Raw genomic sequence first — 20,463 nt, 5'->3', positions numbered from 1 at the left:
GAGAAAATACGAAAAACACAAGCTTAGTTTACCATGTGGAAAAACACAGCTCATCTGCAATGTCTAACACCATGATAAAGCCAATAGGCAGCTAAACTGAATACAAAATGTAATCTGCAACTGGTGAACATTGAACAACTAATATGCACAGTGGTGAAACACAAAGTCAGTGGTCAAACCTACCTATTTTCAATACAGTCTATCACTTACACTTCATCATCCAATAAACTGCTATACGCAGCATCCCAGAAGACGATTATTGTGCATTGGGGTTCATCACACATGACATGGAAACACTTCCCATGCGGGATCAAAACAAAAAAACATCCTTCCAGCCACACACCCTACATGGTGTAACATGCTACTTGTGTAAGAAACAGTTCAGCACCCCACATAGGGTTAGTAAATGCTATATAAATGCTGCAATACTATACAACGATTCCCAATGCTTCTGGAGATGTCATGCTATTATCCAGTGATACTTTGCAGTTCTCAGGACATCCTTCTGGGTCTGGGAGGGGAATTACACTCACTGATTCTGAACAACATACTGGCTCTCATGGTCTAGTGAATCTCAGGCAGATATGAAATATGTCAGGACTTTTGCAGACAGATTCATTCTACATGGAGGTACAGGTCTTCCTGGTCATCTTGGTGCAGTTAGTGATGACATTATATTCACTGGGGTGACAATGTATTCACTGTAAACTTCGTTTCACAACTGACAGAGGTAGGTAGAGCAAATGTCACTATTTATTTAGGTCAGCCAGCTTGGCAGGGCACCTTCCGTGGCAGGTAACCCAGTGGACAGCCACCAATCTGTCTGCAAGCTTATGGGTGGTATCAGATTATCTACACCCCAGGACCCAATTATTCAAAGACCTGTAATGTAAACAGAGTACTATGCCTATCTAACAGAAGGCCTGATAATTCCAACAATACTAGGAAACAACTTTTTGCCAAATTGATAATGGTTCTTTGTTTCTTTCTCTGTAAATGGTTTCAGATGTGCGGGCAATGGACTTTTCAGGACGATAATTTACCCCAGATGGGGTAATGTTTTTCATCGTCAGGTGCTTTACCTTTAACGTATGGTCTTTGCCGACAGTCAAAACTTATGTTTAGATAGATATTTGCAGGAGTATGAGAGTGTAACGTGAGCTCAGGCCCAGAGTGGTCAATCAGTTGTTGATCTTTATCACAAACAGGGATGTAGCTTGGTCAGTAAGATTGTGGGTGTGTGGGCTTCAGATTTCCCAACAATCACGATGCACATAATATTAAAATACAGTATATAACAAGCAAGATGCACAAGAGGGGCTTAAAGGGCAGCGGAAAGGGAGACGAATGTGGATTGATAGGGGTACTAAGTGAGAAAAAGCACATTATTTTGTGAAATACCCAACATTTCTTGAAGTCTTTCCAAACAGAGAAAAAGAGAGTGTGTACTTTTTTTGTCTGTGTGTGTGAAAATTCCTTGTGAAATCCAACAAACAGCGCAGCATACCCAACTGAACGCACCTGTACCCAAATATTAATCACAAAATACATTTATTGAGGGGTGTAGCACCCAAAATACCCCTCACCCTCCCGAAGCTACACCCCTGATCACAAAACCTCATAACACAGTTTCTTCACCTACTATAGCTAGATGGGTGAGATGTGTAATGCAGGAAGCAGGATTTAATCTTTGGCGCTCATTCAGCCACAAGAGCCACATCTTGTAAGGTCTTCATTTCAGAGGCCAGTTTGGAAGATTTCTTAAGAACAGCTGATTGGTCATCAGGTTCCACTTTCAAGACGTTCTACTTTAATCTGGTGACACATTTGGTTTCTCTGTAGGTAAGTAAACTTTGAAGAGCATATTCAGAGCCCCCAGTCCTGACATACAATTAAAAAGGTCTCAGCCACCAGAAAGGAAAGTGTCAACTCTATTAAGGACACGGAGGCAAAGGTTAGCACACCCAATATCATGTGAGGAGAGTCACCCAAATTATTAAGACTGTTGGAAACATGGTACAAGTGTATCCATTTCTGAGGATCTGAGTTGTGATATGAAAGCATTGTTTGAAAGCTAATAATGTGATCAGATACAGATGTGATGTTTCATGACAATGTGAGATGCTTTTCCCATGTATAAAATGATGAGGCCTAATTATTATTTCTTATAGTTATTGAAGAAAAGCAGTGCTGTTCAAGGGAAGATGAACAAGAGGATTTTATGGGTATGCTTCTGTGCAGAGAAAGAGGATGAGGGAATGGCATCATATACTGTTATGGACATTGCTGCTGGTTGTTACGATCGCTTGTTAACTTATGATGACCGTCGTGCAAGTCGTAGGTTTTTACTGGCTGCTGTGAGAAAACAATAACGAAACATAGGGCAAACCTCGGCTCCAGCTCCTTCAGAGCATTGAAACCTTCCTTCGCGGTTCCCAGGTTTTATGTCATTCGAAAGCATTAAAACAAGCACAAGCAAACGCAACGGCAAGTAAGCTGCAGACAGAACATAAAAAGCTGAAAATACTCTGTACGGCGTACGGCCTGCTTCAGGCTGCACAGATGCTGCAATCAAACACAACTTGCACCCGCATATCCAAGAGGGTTTTTGTCGTTCGGCCAGAGACACTAAAAAGCTAATCTGGGAAAACAGCAGGTTTTAAGGGCGGGAAGCAGGAGCCGGGCGTCCCGGTACCGGTAAATAATACAGATTATTTTGTGGGTGTCTCGAAGTAAACCGGGTGTGCATTCGGTAACCCGAAGGCCGTTACTCTACTTCCTCATATAACATGCGTCACGTTCAAAAGAACGGAAGCCGCAGCGTTGGTCCGTTACGCACCCCTGCGTGTGACGTTTCGCCGAGGGAGCGCGCGTGACGTGTCACCGGAGAACGGGAGTTTAGTCCGTCTTTTGTTTCTTACACCACCGAACGCGCCTGCGCACTGCAAGCCTTCTACCAGACCCGAACCGAGCGTGAGCTACCAGAATCCCCCTTCTGTGACGTCACACAGCGACCCACCCACTTCATGCCTATTCATATGCCAACACGTCGCTCTCCGCCCGCTTCGTATCAATATTCAGGACGTCTGCAGCTGCTCCCCGCCCCTACTCATGAATATTCAGAAGGTGCGTGGAGCGCGGTGACGCAGCGCGCCCCTGCGGCCCCGGATTGCTGCAGCCGCTTGTCAGAGTGACGAAGATTGGCACCAGGTAAGCTGTCACTCAAAGCGCTCCGTCCGCGCGGCCTGGCGCCTCGGGGAGCGGCGGGGCCGCACCCGAGCGGCGGGGCGGGGCTTGGGCGGCGGGGGTGGCCGGCGACAACCACCGGAGAGGACGGCACCCGTACCGGGATCCGAACCCTCGGGAAACGCGCCTAGGCCCAGCAGCGGAGGGAGGACAGGGGCGAGGGGGCGCGCGAGGCGCAGGGCGCGTGCACGAGGAGGCGCGGCCTGCGCAGGAGCGCGCGGTGGGCGGGGCCTGCGGCGAGTGACCAATGAGAGGCTCCGGCTGGTAGGGACGGCACAGCGGGGGCTCAGGAATCTGAGGCGTCACCCGCCCCCCTGGAGCCAAAGTGCACCCCCAACCCCCAGGAGTGAAGGCCTCCAGGGCTGGACACGCCCCCCAGATAGTAAATACCCAGAGTGTCAGACCTGCCCCCCTGGGGAGGGGGGGCTCTGTACAGCTCCCAGGACTGAAGGCCTCCAGGGCTGGACACGCCCCCAGATAGTAAATACCCAGAGTGTCAGTGTCAGACCTGTCCTCCTGGAAAGGGGGGCTCTATACCCCCCCAACCCCCAGGAGTGAGGGGCTTCAGGGCTGGACACGCCCCCCAGATAGTAAATACCCATTATATCAGTATCAGACCTTTCCTCCTGGGGAGGGGGGGCTCTGTACACCCCCCAGCTCCCAGGAGTGAAGGCCTCCAGGGCTGGACACGCCCCCCAGATAGTAAATACCCAGAGTGTCAGACCTGCCCCCCTGGGGAGGGGGGGCTCTGTACAGCTCCCAGGACTGAAGGCCTCCAGGGCTGGACACGCCCCCAGATAGTAAATACCCAGAGTGTCAGTGTCAGACCTGTCCTCCTGGAAAGGGGGGCTCTATACCCCCCCAACCCCCAGGAGTGAGGGGCTTCAGGGCTGGACACGCCCCCCAGATAGTAAATACCCATTATATCAGTATCAGACCTTTCCTCCTGGGGAGGGGGGGCTCTGTACACCCCCCAGCTCCCAGGACTGAAGGCCTCCAGGGCTGGACACGCCCCCAGATAGTAAATACCCAGAGTGTCAGTGTCAGACCTGCCCCCCTGGGGAGGGGGGGCTCTGTACAGCTCCCAGGACTGAAGGCCTCCAGGGCTGGACACGCCCCCCAGATAGTAAATACCCAGAGTGTCAGTGTCAGACCTGTCCTCCTGGAAAGGGGGGCTCTATACCCCCCCAACCCCCAGGAGTGAGGGGCTTCAGGGCTGGACACGCCCCCCAGATAGTAAATACCCATTATATCAGTATCAGACCTTTCCTCCTGGGGAGGGGGGGCTCTGTACACCCCCCAGCTCCCAGGACTGAAGGCCTCCAGGGCTGGACACGCCCCCAGATAGTAAATACCCAGAGTGTCAGTGTCAGACCTGCCCCCCTGGGGAGGGGGGGCTCTGTACAGCTCCCAGGACTGAAGGCCTCCAGGGCTGGACACGCCCCCCAGATAGTAAATACCCAGAGTGTCAGTGTCAGACCTGCCCCCCTGGGGAGGGGGGGCTCTGTACAGCTCCCAGGAGTGAAGGCCTCCAGGGCTGGACACGCCCCCAGATAGTAAATACCCATCATGTCAGTGTCAGACCTGCCCTCCTGGAAAGGGGGGCTCTATACCCCCCCAACCCCCAGGAGTGAGGGGCTTCAGGGCTGGACACGCCCCCCAGATAGTAAATACCCATTATATCAGTATCAGACCTTTCCTCCTGGGTAGGGGGGCTCTGTACACCCCCCCCCCCCCACATACCCCCAGGAGTGAAGGTCTCCAGGGCTGGACACGCCCCCCAGATAGTAAATACCCATAATATCAGTGTCAGACCTGTCCTCCTGGGGAGGGGGGGGTGCTCTGTACACCCCCCAGCTCCCAGGACTGAAGGCCTCCAGGGCTGGACACGCCCCCAGATAGTAAATACCCAGAGTGTCAGTGTCAGACCTGCCCCCCTGGGGAGGGGGGGCTCTGTACAGCTCCCAGGACTGAAGGCCTCCAGGGCTGGACACGCCCCCAGATAGTAAATACCCAGAGTGTCAGTGTCAGACCTGCCCTCCTGGAAAGGGGGGCTCTATACCCCCCCAACCCCCAGGAGTGAGGGGCTTCAGGGCTGGACACGCCCCCCAGATAGTAAATACCCATCATGTCAGTGTCAGACCTCTCCTCCTGGAAAGGGGGGCTCTATACCCCCCCAACCCCCAGGAGTGAGGGGCTTCAGGGCTGGACACGCCCCCCAGATAGTAAATACCCATTATATCAGTATCAGACCTTTCCTCCTGGGTAGGGGGGCTCTGTACACTCCCCCCCCCCCCACATACCCCCAGGAGTGAAGGTCTCCAGGGCTGGACACGCCCCCCAGATAGTAAATACCCATAATATCAGTGTCAGACCTTCCCTCCTGGGGAGGGGGCTCTGTGTACCCCCCCCCCATGATCCGAGGAGTGAAGGCCTCCAGGGCTGGACACGCCCCCAAATAGTAAATACCCATAATATCAGTGTCAGACCTGTCCTCCTGGGGAGGGGGGGGTGCTCTGTACACCCCCCAGCTCCCAGGACTGAAGGCCTCCAGGGCTGGACACGCCCCCAGATAGTAAATACCCAGAGTGTCAGTGTCAGACCTGTCCTCCTGGGGAGGGGGGGCTCTGTACACCCCCCAGCTCCCAGGAGTGAAGGCCTTCAAGGCTGCACACGCCCCCCCAGATAGTTAATACCCACCGTGCCAGTATCAGACCTGCCATCCTGGGGGAGGAGGGCTATATACAACCCCCCCCCCACCCAACTTTAACACTCAGGAGTGAAGGCCTTCAGGTCTACACCCCCTATATTAAATACCCACAATATCAGTATCAGATTTGGGGGGCTCTCATTCCCCACCCCCCCTTATATTAAATACTTGTCACTATTTGTGACACACTTGGGGAGGTTCTCAAGCCCCTCTCCCCCACAATACAGTTCAGGTCTAGACACGCCCCCCCCTTAGATAGTAAATACCCAGCACTATTAGTGTCAGACTTGTCCTAAGCGGAGGGGAGCTGTATGCCCCCCTCTCCTGTAACACCCAGGACTGAAGACCTTCAGATCTAGACCCCCCCCCCCCCCCCCCCAGATATTAAATACCCCCACTATTAGTGTCAGGCTCGTCTTCCTAAAGGGGAGACTCTTGCCCCGCTCCTTTTGCCTCTGACACCCATGAATGAAGGCCTTCAGGCCTTCCGGCCTGGACACGCCCACCCAGATAGTAAATACCCACACTACCCGTGTCAGACTTGTACTTCTGAGGGGGGGGGGGACTCTTGCCCCCACTCCCTTAGCCTTTAACACCTATGAGGGAAGGTCCTCAGATATAGACACACCCCCAGATATTAAATACCCACACTATCAGTGTCAGACTTGTCCTCCTGACAGACAGAGCTCTCGCCCTTCTCTCTGTGGTTGGGCCCCCACCATCAGTGTCAGTCTAGACCTGTCTTGAGAGGCAGAGCTCTAACCTCTCCCTCAGTGGTTGGGCCCCCACCATCAGTGTCAGTCTAGACATGTCCTGAGAGGCAGAGCTCTCACCCCTCCCTGTGCGCTCGAGCCTCCACGATCAGTGTCACAGCCTAGACCTTTGTTATTTAAACTAGGAGCACTTGCAGATCCACTGTCTACTTAAAACCTCCATTAAGAGGAACTCCCCCTCTTTAAAAGTGGTGGTACCCTCGACCTATTCTTGAAGACTGAGCCTCTACCCTCTCAGTGATAGAGACCCACTATTCCTCCCCCAAGACTGATTTCCTTTCTCCCCAAATCATCAAGGCAAGACTGCAGTCTGCCCGTTCCCCTTAGAGGCTGAGCTACTCCCTTATTCAGTGGAGGGACTCCCACTCCAGTCTTCCTCGGATCCTACACCCCTCCCTTATATTCCTCCCTTATCCATGCAAGAGTCCCGTCTACCCACTTCTTCGCTTGATGTTCCCCTCCACTACCAGCTGAAGCGCCCCATGCCTTTCTTCCTTAAACCCCTCCCTTATGACTGGCGGGGCTGCTTGTCTTCTAAGATCCTCAGAGCCATCACCCTTGCAGGTACAACCACAACCACAACCATATCAATGTAGAGTTACAGTCCATCCTCCTTAGAGGCAGAGCTCTTTATTTATCAGGTGAAGAGACTGAGACCTCTCCTATATGGAGGTGCAGCTCACTTCCCCTATGCTTAGTACTATCCGGTACCCACATTCACTAGGGGTTGAGCTCCCTCCATCATCACCTATAGGGCTCCCAGACTCATATTACTTATACCAGAGGTTCTTAACCTTCTGACTTCTATAGACCTCAACCTAATCATTACTGGAAACCGGGGACCCTCACTGAATTATTATTAGAAGCCGGGTACCCCGGCTGAACCATTTTCAATTATTTGAACTGCAGAATTCACACAAATTGAGAACAAACAAAAATGTAACTTTAATAGGTGGGTTGGAGCTTTTCATAAATGTGAGGCCGCGCATCGTCAATACTATATTCTGTTTGATGCACTTTCACTGCTTCCACAAATAAATCTGAGAAAACTAACTTAACTGTTAGCCTTCAATTTCCAATAGTTTCAGATTTGAAGAACGTTTAACATTTTCAGTTTTTACATTTTGCTTATTTATATACAGTTTATTAATCTGTTGATGTTATTTAATTTTCTAAGCAGTCACAACCCCCCTGAGTAGGCTTCACTACCTCCTACATATCCCTGGACCATAGGTTGACCTAGCCCAAGCCACAGCACCTTTCTTTCCTATGATTGTGTCTTGTGCACCATCAAGTGACATACCCCGACCCGTGTTTCTTGGAGGCAGAATCCCCTTTTCAGTGGATGCGCCCTGGAAAGCTTGTCCCTTACAATGCCAGTGCCTCAAACCCATCATCTTTAGAGGTAGAATCCTTGATTTATCAAAAGGAGAGCACCCAGACCCATCTTCTTTAAGAGTAGAGCAATACCTTCCTGGTCCTGCACAGGGGTCTGCTTATCACTCACAGATCCTTGTAATTCCCTCAAGCCCTTTGTTACAGTGGTAGACCCGGGGACCCTTCTCCGCAGAGGCAGAATCCCTGCTCCAACATTATCAGCCACAGAGTCCAGAATCATCAACCTTGCATTGCCTACCCCCTCTTTTTCTCTGATGCACCCGGTTAGATTTCCCTTTGCTCTTGGAGTTGCAAATATAACCATCCTTCTGTGAAGCAAGAGACAAATGATGGGTATTGCTCACCCCTTCCTGATCGCTACACACTTTTTAAAGAAACACGTTTGGAAAATAACAGATCTGCTGGTAGACTCGGGTTATAATGAGCTCAACCATGTTTTGTGCCCCTGAAATCATGGCACATGCACAAAAACCTGTGATATTAGTGAGGGTTTATGCTACCCTATCCATGATAGTAAATATGGATTAGATTCATTAAAAGGCAAACATAGAGAAAAGGGATAATAACATGCTTATAGTTCGAGCCCACATTTCCTTCTCAGATCTGTTGATATGTAAAACTTTGCCTGCATTCATTTGTGCATACCATGTGACTGTCATGCTGCTTTATTAACATAAAACCATTTTGGGATGGCAGATCTCCTAGGCATATAGACATGTCCCTCCTTCCTCATGGGAGAGCCAGGCCTAATTAGTTTTACATCTGGATCGAGTGGTTGCCTAGTAAGGAGGATTGCATGGCAACCCGGTGCTGGATCATAACACTTGGGAAAGGAACCCATAACTGGGCTCGGGCACATACTGACCTGTTGCTGAGCCAAGTGGAAAGACAAGCCATCGTCCGAAGAACTCCGCATATAAGCTGTTAATGCTTCGCACAGTTAGGACAATTATTATGAGAGTTGTACATAAATTGTGAGAGCACATTTTACGTAAGAAAGCCGTGCATGCGTAGCATCCCATTGTTTTTCCAATATGCACACAACATTGTTGAGGGGGACTACACCTGAAAAAAATAAGATGGCGAGAGAGTGCACCTTGCATTGCAAAGAGTCAGGTGCCATGTGGTGCAGTAAATGATGTAAAAGGCTAGGGAGGGTGAAAACAGGGCTACGGCTGAAGGTAGATCCCACTTGTTCCCCTTATTAGTAAATTAAAATGCAGTTATGCTTTTTGGGCATGATTAAATGCCCAGATCCTGTGAAATATTGGTTGTTTGCAGTATTTCTGGGTTTCTCTGGGCTTTGCTGACTTGTGTTGCATATAGTATTTGGCATCTTTTTCCGCAGTTTTATTTTTCAGTTATCAGCGTTTGCAGCTAAAGTTCACTTATTTTGTGGTAGGCTATGATTTTTACTACAACAAGCCTGAAGCCGAGCCTTTTTCTTGCTTCGTTTGGGTACAGTGGACGAGATAGCGTCATTCATATCCCCTGTGATGTGTTTTATACCTTTTTTTTAATCAGTGGAGTAGCTGCCAGATGTGTTCTTAGAGTCAAAGCCCACACCTCTCTCATCAATGACTAGACCCCTAGATGCACCCTCTTGCGGCAGAGCCTCTTGAGGTCTTTAGGTCGAGCGTGCAAGTGCTCTGATGTCTTGTAATCTATCTCTGGGCTTTTAACCACGCCCACCACTATCACTCCTTCAATGGCTTGCCTTTCAAAAATCCTTTGTCATCATTGGTGAATGCTTTACGTTTGTCCCTCCTTGGGGCAGTTTTGTTACCTCATTGGCCATCGACCCTGTTACATGGATAATTGCACGATTGCTGATATTTTTGACTGTGAGCAAACTTCTTTCTCCCTTTGTGTCCCTCCTTCGCGCTCATGGCGGCCATAGTACTTTGAATCGGCTCGCTTATGTCAACTGTTTTGCTTTTAATTTTCAATTTATGTGGCAAGAGCAAACGCAAAACCCATTGCATTGCAAATGCTTGTTTTCTTTGGCTGTTAAGGCAATTATTGGCATCTGGGCACTGTCTGCAACGGGTGCTATTATTTATCACTAATGGCCCAGGGCCAGTGATACCATAGCATTCAATTGGATATAAAAGTTTCTCTCTTTTTAAAAGTTTACTCTGAGGTTAGTGAACGTTAACTCGGATATTGCGCCACACAGGCAGTTATACTCATTAAATTATGATCCAGTGCTATATATTTTACATCCATAGTTCTTTACAGTCGGGAGAATGTACGTCATTTAACTAAAGAGATATACAAAAACATGTCCCATCACTGTCTGTGGCGGTTACTCAAGCACCATGATTGCTTTTATGTGCCAAAGGTGGTTTACTACTCATATCATGGTACCTCCTGTTCCTGAAATCAGGCAAGATTCTAGGTCTAGTCTGGACAAATGGGGCTATTTGAAGGGACTTTGTGCCCTCAGTATTTTTCAAGAGTTCTCTGAATGTTTACTGGAATGTTAACTTAATGCACCTAGCCATTGGGTCTGGAGTGTCGGGCAAGAGAATGCGCTTTGTCGGTTCTTTGTGATTTATCCTCCCTAGTTTATTTCCTGCTCAGAAGTAAGTTTAGATAAATGCAGCTGTGTTTCAGCAAAGTGGCTGCAGAATCATTAAGGCCCCTACACTACCTGGAACATGGATCCCACAAAAGGCCCAAAATGTCCCACATACGTCCCAAAATACAGCTACCCTGTAGTCTGTGTTTGCAAAGCAGCAAATTCTGCATTAGCACAATAATGGTTCATTGTAAACTTTTCACAACGTCTGTACTTCTGCTACGCACAGCACAGCTCTGACATTAGATGCCACTATTCAGAGAATTGTATTCGATTAAATTTGTGGTTATTGTTCCCATTTTTAAAAACATCCTCGAACAATATCCAGCTCAATTTGAGACCACAATATTGCCAACCCCACTCTTTACCTCATTCTTAATTTACTAGAAAGACCTTACCTTCCTGGCCAATTATAGAAAGACCCCCATTCCACCACTCTATGAAGCCCCAAGTGAACCACAATTAACCTCGCAGCTACCTCCCTCTTGTCTTGTTTTTATTTTCCTCCTCTGTTTTTATAACCTTGAAATTGATTTGATCTGATACACACCGTGATGTGCAGTTTCGCATATCTGGGGTTCCTTTGAGCAGTTTTGCCTGTGTCTGGCTGATGCACATTGCGAAGCTCCCCAAGACTGGCGGCTAAAACCTGCAAATGTCACGGTGTACTTTTTGTTTAAATTGTACGATTCTTTTTTTGTGTCGATACCGACGTTTCTACTTTTACTCATGAAGTAGTTGCAAGCAGAGTTTGAAAAAAACACAGGCAAGATATGAAACCAGATACTAAAAACTTTTTAAAATCTCGTTTTCTGTAAACTTAATATGTTGGAGTTCTGGCTCGCTTGCAACCTTTTATGCGGTACCATTTGATTTAATGTGTCCTTGCAGAAGAGTGTCAGGGAGCTGTGCTATTTTGTACGTTGCGTTGGCTTTTAATAAACCTGAGAGCTCCAAAAATGTGTGTTTATATTTTAGCATTATATAAAATTGTGTTCTTTTGTTTGGATTTCACGTTCGTTTTTCGAGTTCTTTTTTATTATAAGTCGATCTTGATATTAGACTCGAAAATGGATCTCACCCTGCTTTGTCAATGACTGTTTATTGACCGTAGGGTTATTTGACCCTCGTGCCTGGCCCAGGTGGGCATCAGCGTGCCCCTCACCCTCCTAGAAATGCTGCTCTTGGTAGCACGGAGAGGAGACTGCTGGCAGTGCCATCTTTCCTGTCTCTTGTGTGTCTGCTTATTTTTCACCTCCTGTTAGGAATTTGAATTCATCGGTAGATAAAAGCATGCATATGAAATGCTCCAAATTGTTGTTTGCATCTAATTTTGTGTACGTTTTGCCGTCCATGCGTTTATGCCGAGAATGTTGCTCCTGTTAATGACGCAATTTGCATTTTATTGCATGCATGACTGTCTCTGGGAGGTCGTTAGGACTTGGAAGCAGTCTGGGTAAACCTGCTGCGCGGCCCCAAAACAACAGCGATACACGAAGCCATCAGGCCTATGAGCCCCAGTATCTGGAACACCTTATAATAGGAAGAAGGTCCTTCGCCCTGTCTCAAGAATGAATGTTACTAATGGCAGGACCCCCACCCCCCTTTCTGCCAGTGCCCTATACCCAAAAATATCAGTCTCCACTCCCTGCATCCATCAGTGCCCTGTACCCAAACACATCCGTCTCCACTCCCCTGCATCCATCAGTGCCCTGTACCCAAAAATATCAGTCTCCACTCCCCTGCATCCATCAGTGCCCTGTACCCAAAAATATCAGTCTCCACTCCCCTGCATCCATCAGTGCCCTGTACCCAAAAATATCAGTCTCCACTCCCCTGCATCCATCAGTGCCCTGTACCCAAAAATATCAGTCTCCACTCCCCTGCATCCATCGGTGCCCTGTACCCAAAAATATCAGTCTCCACTCCCCTGCATCCATCGGTGCCCTGTACCCAAAAATATCAGTCTCCACTCCCCTGCATCCCTCAGTGCCCTGTACCCGAAAACATCAGTGGGCACTCCCCTGCATCCATCTGTGCCCTGTACCCCAAAACAGTGGCCACTGCCCTGCATCCATCGGTGCCCTGTACCCAAAAACATCAGTGGCCACTTCCCTGCATCCATAGGTGCCCTGTACCCAAAAACATCAGTGGGCACTCCCCTGCATCCCTAGTGCCCTGTACCCGAAAACATCAGTGGGCACTCCCCTGCATCCATCCATGCCCTATAGCCAAAATATCAGTCTCCACTCCCCTGCATCCATAGGTGCCCTGTACCCAAAAACATCAGTGGGCACTCCCCTGCATCCATCCGTGCCCTATAGCCAAAATATCAGTCTCCACTCCCCTGCATCCCTAGTGCCCTGTACCCGAAAACATCAGTGGGCACTCCCCTGCATCCATCCATGCCCTATAGCCAAAACATCAGTCTCCACTCCCCTGCATCCCTCAGTGCCCTGTACCCGAAAACATCAGCCTCCAATCCCCTGCATTAATGAGTGCCCTATAACCAAAAACATCAGCCTCCACTCCCCTGCATTCATGAGTGCCCTATAACCAAAAACATCAGTCTCCAGTTCCCTGCATTCGTGATTGCCCTATAACCAAAAACATCAGTCTCCACTCCCTTGCATCCATCAGTGGCGTATACCTAAATTTGTCAGTCTCCACTCCCCTGCATCCATCAGTGCCCTATACCCAACATCGTCAACCTCCACTCCCCTGCATCCATCAGTGCCCTATGCCCAAAAATATCAGTCTCCACTCCCCTGCATTCATGAGTGCCATATGTTCAAAAACATCAGTGGCCACTCCCCTGCATCCATCAGTTCCCTATACCCAAAACATCATTGGCCACTCCCCTGCATCCATCAGTGCCCTATACCCAAAAACATCATTCTCCCCTCCTCTGCATTCAAAAGTGCCCTATAACCAAAAACATCAGTTTCCACTCCCCTGCATCCATCGGTGCCCTGTACCCAAAAACATCAGTTTTCACTCCCCTGCATCCATCGGTGCCATGTACCGCAAAATATCAGTGGACACTCCGTCGCATCCATCTGTGGCCTGTACCTAAAAACATCAGTCTCCACTCCCCTGCATCCATCAGTGCCCTGTACCCAAACACATCCATCTTCACTCTCCTGCATCCATCAGTGCCCTGTACCCAAACACATCCATCTTCACTCCCCTGCATCCATCAGTGCCCTGTACCCAAACACATCCATCTTCACTCCCCTGCATCCATCAGTGCCCTGTACCCAAACACATCCATCCTCACTCCCCTGCATCCATCAGTGCCCTGTACCCAAACACATCCATCTTCACTCCCCTGCATCCATCAGTGCCCTGTACCCAAACACATCCATCTTCACTCCCCTGCATCCATCAGTGCCCTGTACCCAAACACATCCATCTTCACTCTCCTGCATCCATCAGTGCCCTGTACCCAAACACATCCATCTTCACTCCCCTGCATCCATCAGTGCCCTGTACCCAAACACATCCATCTTCACTCCCCTGCATCCATCAGTGCCCTGTACCCAAACACATCCATCCTCACTCCCCTGCATCCATCAGTGCCCTGTACCCAAACACATCCATCTTCACTCCCCTGCATCCATCAGTGCCCTGTACCCAAACACATCCATCTTCACTCCCCTGCATCCATCAGTGCCCTGTACCCAAACACATCCATCTTCACTCCCCTGCATCCATCAGTGCCCTTTACCCTAACACATCCTTCTTCACTCCCCTGCATCCATCAATGCCCTTTACCCTAACACATCCGTCTCCACTCACCTGCATCCATCAGTGCCCTGTACCCTAACACATCCGTCTCTACTCCCCTGCATCCATCAGTGCCTTGTGCCCAAACACATCAGTCTCCACTCCCCTGCACAACATCAGTGGCCACTCCCCTGCAACCATCGGTGCCCTGTACCCAAAAACATCAGTCTCCACTCCCCTGCATCCATCAGTGCCCTGTACCCCAAAACATCCGTCTCCACTCCCCTGCATCCATCCGTGCCTTGTACCTAAAAACATCAGCCCCACTCCCCTGCATCCATCAGTGCCCTGTACCCAAAAACATCCGTCTGCACTCCCCTGCATCCAGCAGTGCCCTGTACCCAAAAACATCAGTCTCTACTCCCCTGCATCCATCAGTGCCCTGTACCCAAACACATCCGTCTCCACTCCCCTGCATCCATCAGTGCCCTGTACCCAAAAACATCAGTGGCCACTCCCCTGCATCCATCGGTGCCCTGTTCCCAAAAACATCAGTCTCCACTCCCCTGTATCCATCGGTGCCCTGTACCCAAAAACATCAGTCTCCACTCCCCTGCATCCATAAGTGCCCTGTACCCAAACACATCCATCTCCACTCCCCTGCATCCATCAGTGCCCTGTACCCAAAAACATCCTTCTCCACTCTCCTGCATCCATCCGTGCCCTGTACCTAAAAACATCAGCCCCACTCCCCTGCATCCATCAGTGCCCTGTACCCAAACACATCTGTCTCCACTCCCCTGCATCCATCAGTGCCTTGTACCCAAAAACATCAGTCTCCACTCCCCTGCATTCATGAGTCCATCGGTGCCCTGCACCCAAAAACATCAGTGGCCACTCCCCTGCATCTATCGGTGTCCTGTACCCAAAAACATCAGTCTCCACTCCCCTGCATCCATCAGTGCCCTATACCCAAAAACATCAGTCTCCACTCCCCTGTACCCCAAAACATCAGTGGCCACTGTCCTGCATCCATCAGTGCCCTATGCCCAAAAACATCAGTCTCCACTCCCCTGCACCCACCAGAGCTCTCTACACAACATTATCGGTGACCTTTCTCTGGCACCAGCCAGTGCTCTATACCCAAAGGCTTCAGGGCCCCCCTCCCCTGCATCTGCCAGTGCCCTACACCCATCAGTATCAGTGTCCATTCCCTGGGACCAGCCAGTGCCCTGCCCCCAGAGGCATCCGTGGCCACTCCCTGCATCATCATGTGCTTTACTTCACCAACCGCAGAACATCCAGATCCCTCCCCTGTTGGTTTCAGAGCCATCAGCCTCCTTCTCATGTGTGGCAAAGCAGCTTTCAATGCTGTGCAAGGCACCAAGACTAATGAACATTACAGCGGTAATGATCACAAGGCCCGTCCCTTGTTGCGAACCACAAAGCCATGAGAAGTCCCCGCCTCGAGGGCCCTTCTTCCCACCCCCACTCGCACAGCTTCCGAGCTGGAGAAAGGCATGTGAGTGACACGTCCAGCTGTTCCCTACAGGGCTTCAGAATCCATCAGAAATGTGGCCTGTTTATCCCAGCCCCAGACAGCTGGCGCCTAGAGCCTCTGAGCAAAACCCCCTCTTCCTCCGTTAGATGCCTCGGCAGTCCTGTCCCCCCAGCACGACCTTCAGACTGAGCTCAGGCCTACCCGTCTGCTTAGCATGGCATACAAGGCCTTGCCACCCATTGAGCAGATCCTCCCCTGGTACCTGCCGGAAATGGGCCCCTTTTGCTGCAGGAGAGGCTGCATCCTAACCCCCAGTTCTCATCACGCAGAAGGGGGTCTGCTTCTGCAGAAGACACTTAGAGTTTACATTTCTTGTGCTTCAGCAATGCAGGTAGAAGCAGTGTAAGCTTCACACACACAGCTGGGGCAGCACAGACCCCGTGCAAGCTTCCCACAAGCGGACAGCAGCAGCTCTCCCCCTGTGTTTGAGGCCTAGCATTAGCCTGGGACCGGCTCCTTTTAAAGGCCTGATTGAGGGGTGAGACCTGAACTAGGCGCGGGGTGGTGTGGGCTCCACAGGGACGCTTGGTGCAGGATTTAGGCGTATTTGGAACGAAGTGAGGGAGTGAGGATCCTACGGAAGGTGCATGTGAAATATTGTGTCAGGTGTTGTATAGTTAACATTTGCGTAATGTGAGGCGTCATTAGGAGTGGTGTGGCTAATTGAGGAAGCCTCACCTTTAGTGATGTGTCCACTTGTGAAGGCCACATCTGGAGTCTCATGTACGTCCCCGGAGGCCTCCTCCACACCTGTATTTACTTCTGATAGCGTATCTAATGTATTGGATGCACTTCTGCAAGTCACATATTTTAGGCACTTTCCTGTTGTGGAGGCCAAATCGAGTTTTCCATCCAGTTTTTAAGCGAATACATGACCTGATTTGTCCTGTTCTGAACACTTCCTCTGGTGCTTTGTGCCCAGTTTTGAAGCCAGTGTAGTGTGCTAAGTTTGGAAGCTCCCAGTTGAAGTACTATAGAAAAGTGTCTGTGGATTAGTGACCTTATATTCACATGTTTGTGTGGATGAATAAGTGAGTGAATGGATGGCTGAGTCACCTGATGGACTCTGGGACGTTTGAAAAGTTGAATAACTTGGTAAATTGAGTACGTAGGTGAATGCTTGTGGGTTCCTAAGAGGTCAGTGGTGAACTAAAGGGTCAATGGTGAACAAATGAGGCTGGAGATTTTTTTTTTTTTTTTTTTTTACAGTGGCACAAAGGGCCAAAACAGGCCATCGAGGCAAGTGCAGGGGTGGCCAGTCCTCTGTGATCTGCTTAAGGAACTATGTAGATAGTGGGAAGATTAATTCCCTGGAGACAAATGCTCAAGCACTGGGAGGTTGGTTCCTACTACCTATATGCAGGTGAGAGCCTTCTTAGGTCTCACTCATTACTACAAAAACTTTGGAGCCCACTATGGGACCGTGGTAGCTTCCTTAAAAGCTGTGACTGCAGAAAACAACTTGAGAAAGTCATCTGGCCCGAGGAGTGTTAGAAGGTCTTTGAAAACAGAAGTTGCATTGTGCTCTGTGCATAGCAGCTGTTCTGACAGCTCCTGACTGTAGGAAGTTGGCTCTGTATGTACTATTTCAAAGTAAGAAATGGCATGCACAGAGTCCAAGGGCTCCCCTTGGAGGTAAGATAGTGGCAAAAAAAGGTCATTCTAATGCTCTATTTTGTGATAGTGTGGTCGAGCAGTAGGCTTATCAAAGGGTAGTGTTAAGCATTTGTTGTACACACACAGGCAATAAATGAGGAACACACACTCAAAGACAATTCCAGGCCAATAGGTTTTTATATAAAAAAATATATTTTCTTCGTTTATTTTAAGAACCACAGGTTCAAGATTTACAAACAATACTTTAAATGAAAGGTATTTCACTCAGGTATGTTAGGAACTTTGAATCATCACAATAGCATGTACAGGTTTGGCAAAAATGGCAATAAGCTATTTTAAAATTGGACACCGTGCAAAATTCAATAGTTCCCGGGGGAGGCAAGTATTTGGTAGTTTCGCAGGTAAGTAAAGCACTTACAGGGTTCAAAGTTGTCCAAGGTAGCCCACCGTTGGGGGTTCAGGCCAACCCCAAAGTTACCACACCAGCACCTAAGGGCCGGTCAGGTGCAGAGGTCAAAGTGGTGCCCAAAACACATAGGCTTCAATGGAAATAGGGGTGCCCCGGTTCCAGTCTGCCAACAGGTAAGTACCCGCGACTTCGGAGGGCAGACCAGGAGGGTTTTGTAGGGCACGGGGGGGACACAAGCAGGCACATAAAGTACACCCACAGTGGCACAGGGGCGTCCTGGTGCAGTGTGCAAACAGGCGTCTGGTTCGCAATAGGTTTCAATGGGAGACCCATGGGTCTCTTCAGCGATGCAGGGGGGAGGGGGGCTCCTCGGGGTAGCCACCACCTGGGCTAGGGAAAGGGCCTCCCGGGGGTCACTCCTGCACTGGAAGTCGGATCCTTCAGGTCCTGGGGGCTGCGGGTGCAGTGTGTTTACCAGGCGTCGGGTTCTTATAAGCAGGCAGTCGCGGTCAAGGGGAGCCTCCGAATTCCCTCTGCAGGTGTTGCTGTGAGGGTTCAGGGGGGTCGACTCTGGCTACACAAAAGCTCGCAGTCGCCGTGGAGTCCTCCCTGTAGAGTTCGTTTTCTGCAGGTCGAGACGGGGGCATCGGGTGCAGAGTGGAAAGTCTCACGCTTTCGCCGGGAAACGTGTGGTCTTTAAAAGTTGCTTCTTTGTTACAAAGTTGCAGTTTCTTTGGAACAGAGCCGCTGTCCTCGGGAGTTCTTGGTCGTTTTAGATGCAGGGTAGTCCTCTGAGGCTTCAGAGGTCACTGGACCCTGGAGGGATGCGTCGCTGTTGCAGTTTTTCTTGAAGAGGGGAGACAGGCCGGTAGGGCTGGGGCCAGAGCAGTTGGCATCTTCGTCGTCTCTGCAGGGCTTCAGGTCAGCAGTCCTTCTTCAGGTTGCAGGAATCTATCTTGCTAAGTTCTGAGGGCCCCTAAATACTCAATTTAGGGGTGTGTTTAGGTATGGGGGGTTAGTAGCCAATGGCTACTAGCCCTGAGGGTGGCTACACCCTCTTTGTGCCTCCTCCCTGAGGGGAGGAGGGCACATGCCTAATCCTATTGGGGAAGCCTCCATTTGCAAGATGGAGGATTTCTAAAAGTCAGAGTCACCTCAGCTCAGGACACCTTAGGGGTTGTCCTGACTGGCCAGTGACGACTCCTTGTTTTTCTCATTATCTCCTCCGGCCTTGCCGCCAAAAGTGGGGCTGTGGCCGGACGGGGCGGGCATCTCCACTAGCTGGGATGCCCTGTGGCGCTGTAACAAAGGGGGTGAAGCACCTCCACCCAGTACAGGCTTTGTTACTAGCCACAGAGTGACAAAGGCACCCTCCCCATTTGGCCAGCAACATGTCTGCTGTGTGGCAGGCTGGCAAAACTAGTCAGCCCACACTGGAAGTCGGGTATGTTTTCAGGGGGCATCTCTAAGATGCCCTATGGGTGTATTTCACAATAAAATGTACACTGGCATCAGTGTGCCTTTATTGTGCTGAGAAGTTTGATACCAAACTTCCCAGTTTTCAGTGTAGCCATTATGGTGCTGTGGAGTTCGTGTATGACATACTCCCAGACCATATACAGGGAGTGCAGAATTATTAGGCAAATGAGTATTTTGACCACATCATCCTCTTTATGCATGTTGTCTTACTCCAAGCTGTATAGGCTCGAAAGCCTACTACCAATTAAGCATATTAGGTGATGTGCATCTCTGTAATGAGAAGGGGTGTGGTCTAATGACATCAACACCCTATATCAGGTGTGCATAATTATTAGGCAACTTAACAAAAAACAAATATATACCCATTTCAATTATTTATTATTACCAGTGAAACCAATATAACATCTCAACATTCACAAATATGCATTTCTGACATTCAAAAACAAAACAAAAACAAATCAGTGACCAATATAGCCACCTTTCTTTGCAAGGACACTCAAAAGCCTGCCATCCATGGATTCTGTCAGTGTTTTGATCTGTCCACCATCAACATTGCGTGCAGCAGCAACCACAGCCTCCCAGACACTGTTCAGAGAGGTGTACTGTTTTCCCTCCTTGTAAATCTCACATTTGATGGTGGACCACAGGTTCTCAATGGGGTTCAGATCAGGTGAACAAGGAGGCCATGTCATTAGATTTCCTTCTTTTATACCCTTTCTTGCCAGCCACGCTGTGGAGTACTTGGACGCGTGTGATGGAGCATTGTCCTGCATGAAAATCATGTTTTTCTTGAAGGATGCAGACTTCTTCCTGTACCACTGCTTGAAGAAGGTGTCTTCCAGGAACTGGCAGTAGGACTGGGAGTTGAGCTTGACTCCATCCTCAACCCGAAAAGGCCCCACAAGCTCATCTTTGATGATACCAGCCCAAACCAGTACTCCACCTCCACCTTGCTGG

General features: G+C 49.6%; 1 protein-coding gene across 2 annotated transcripts in view; it reads left to right on the top strand.

Annotated features, from left to right (window-relative positions):
• The first annotated feature begins 2,912 nt into the window (after positions 1–2,912).
• The window catches only part of PKNOX1 (PBX/knotted 1 homeobox 1), a 255,051-nt gene continuing 237,500 nt past the window's right edge, over positions 2,913–20,463 (top strand). Inside the window, exon 1 of one of the 2 annotated variants that reach the window (XM_069202965.1) lies at positions 2,913–3,210. The gene's annotated coding sequence lies outside the window, so the exon portion shown is untranslated. The remainder of the gene's footprint in view (positions 3,211–20,463) is intronic. The other variant, XM_069202964.1, reaches the window with a different exon arrangement.

The sequence above is a fragment of the Pleurodeles waltl genome, chromosome 8 (assembly GCF_031143425.1).
Source record: "Pleurodeles waltl isolate 20211129_DDA chromosome 8, aPleWal1.hap1.20221129, whole genome shotgun sequence".
Taxonomy (NCBI): Eukaryota; Metazoa; Chordata; class Amphibia; order Caudata; family Salamandridae; genus Pleurodeles; species Pleurodeles waltl.
This window is presented reverse-complemented; position numbering and strand designations above follow the sequence as displayed.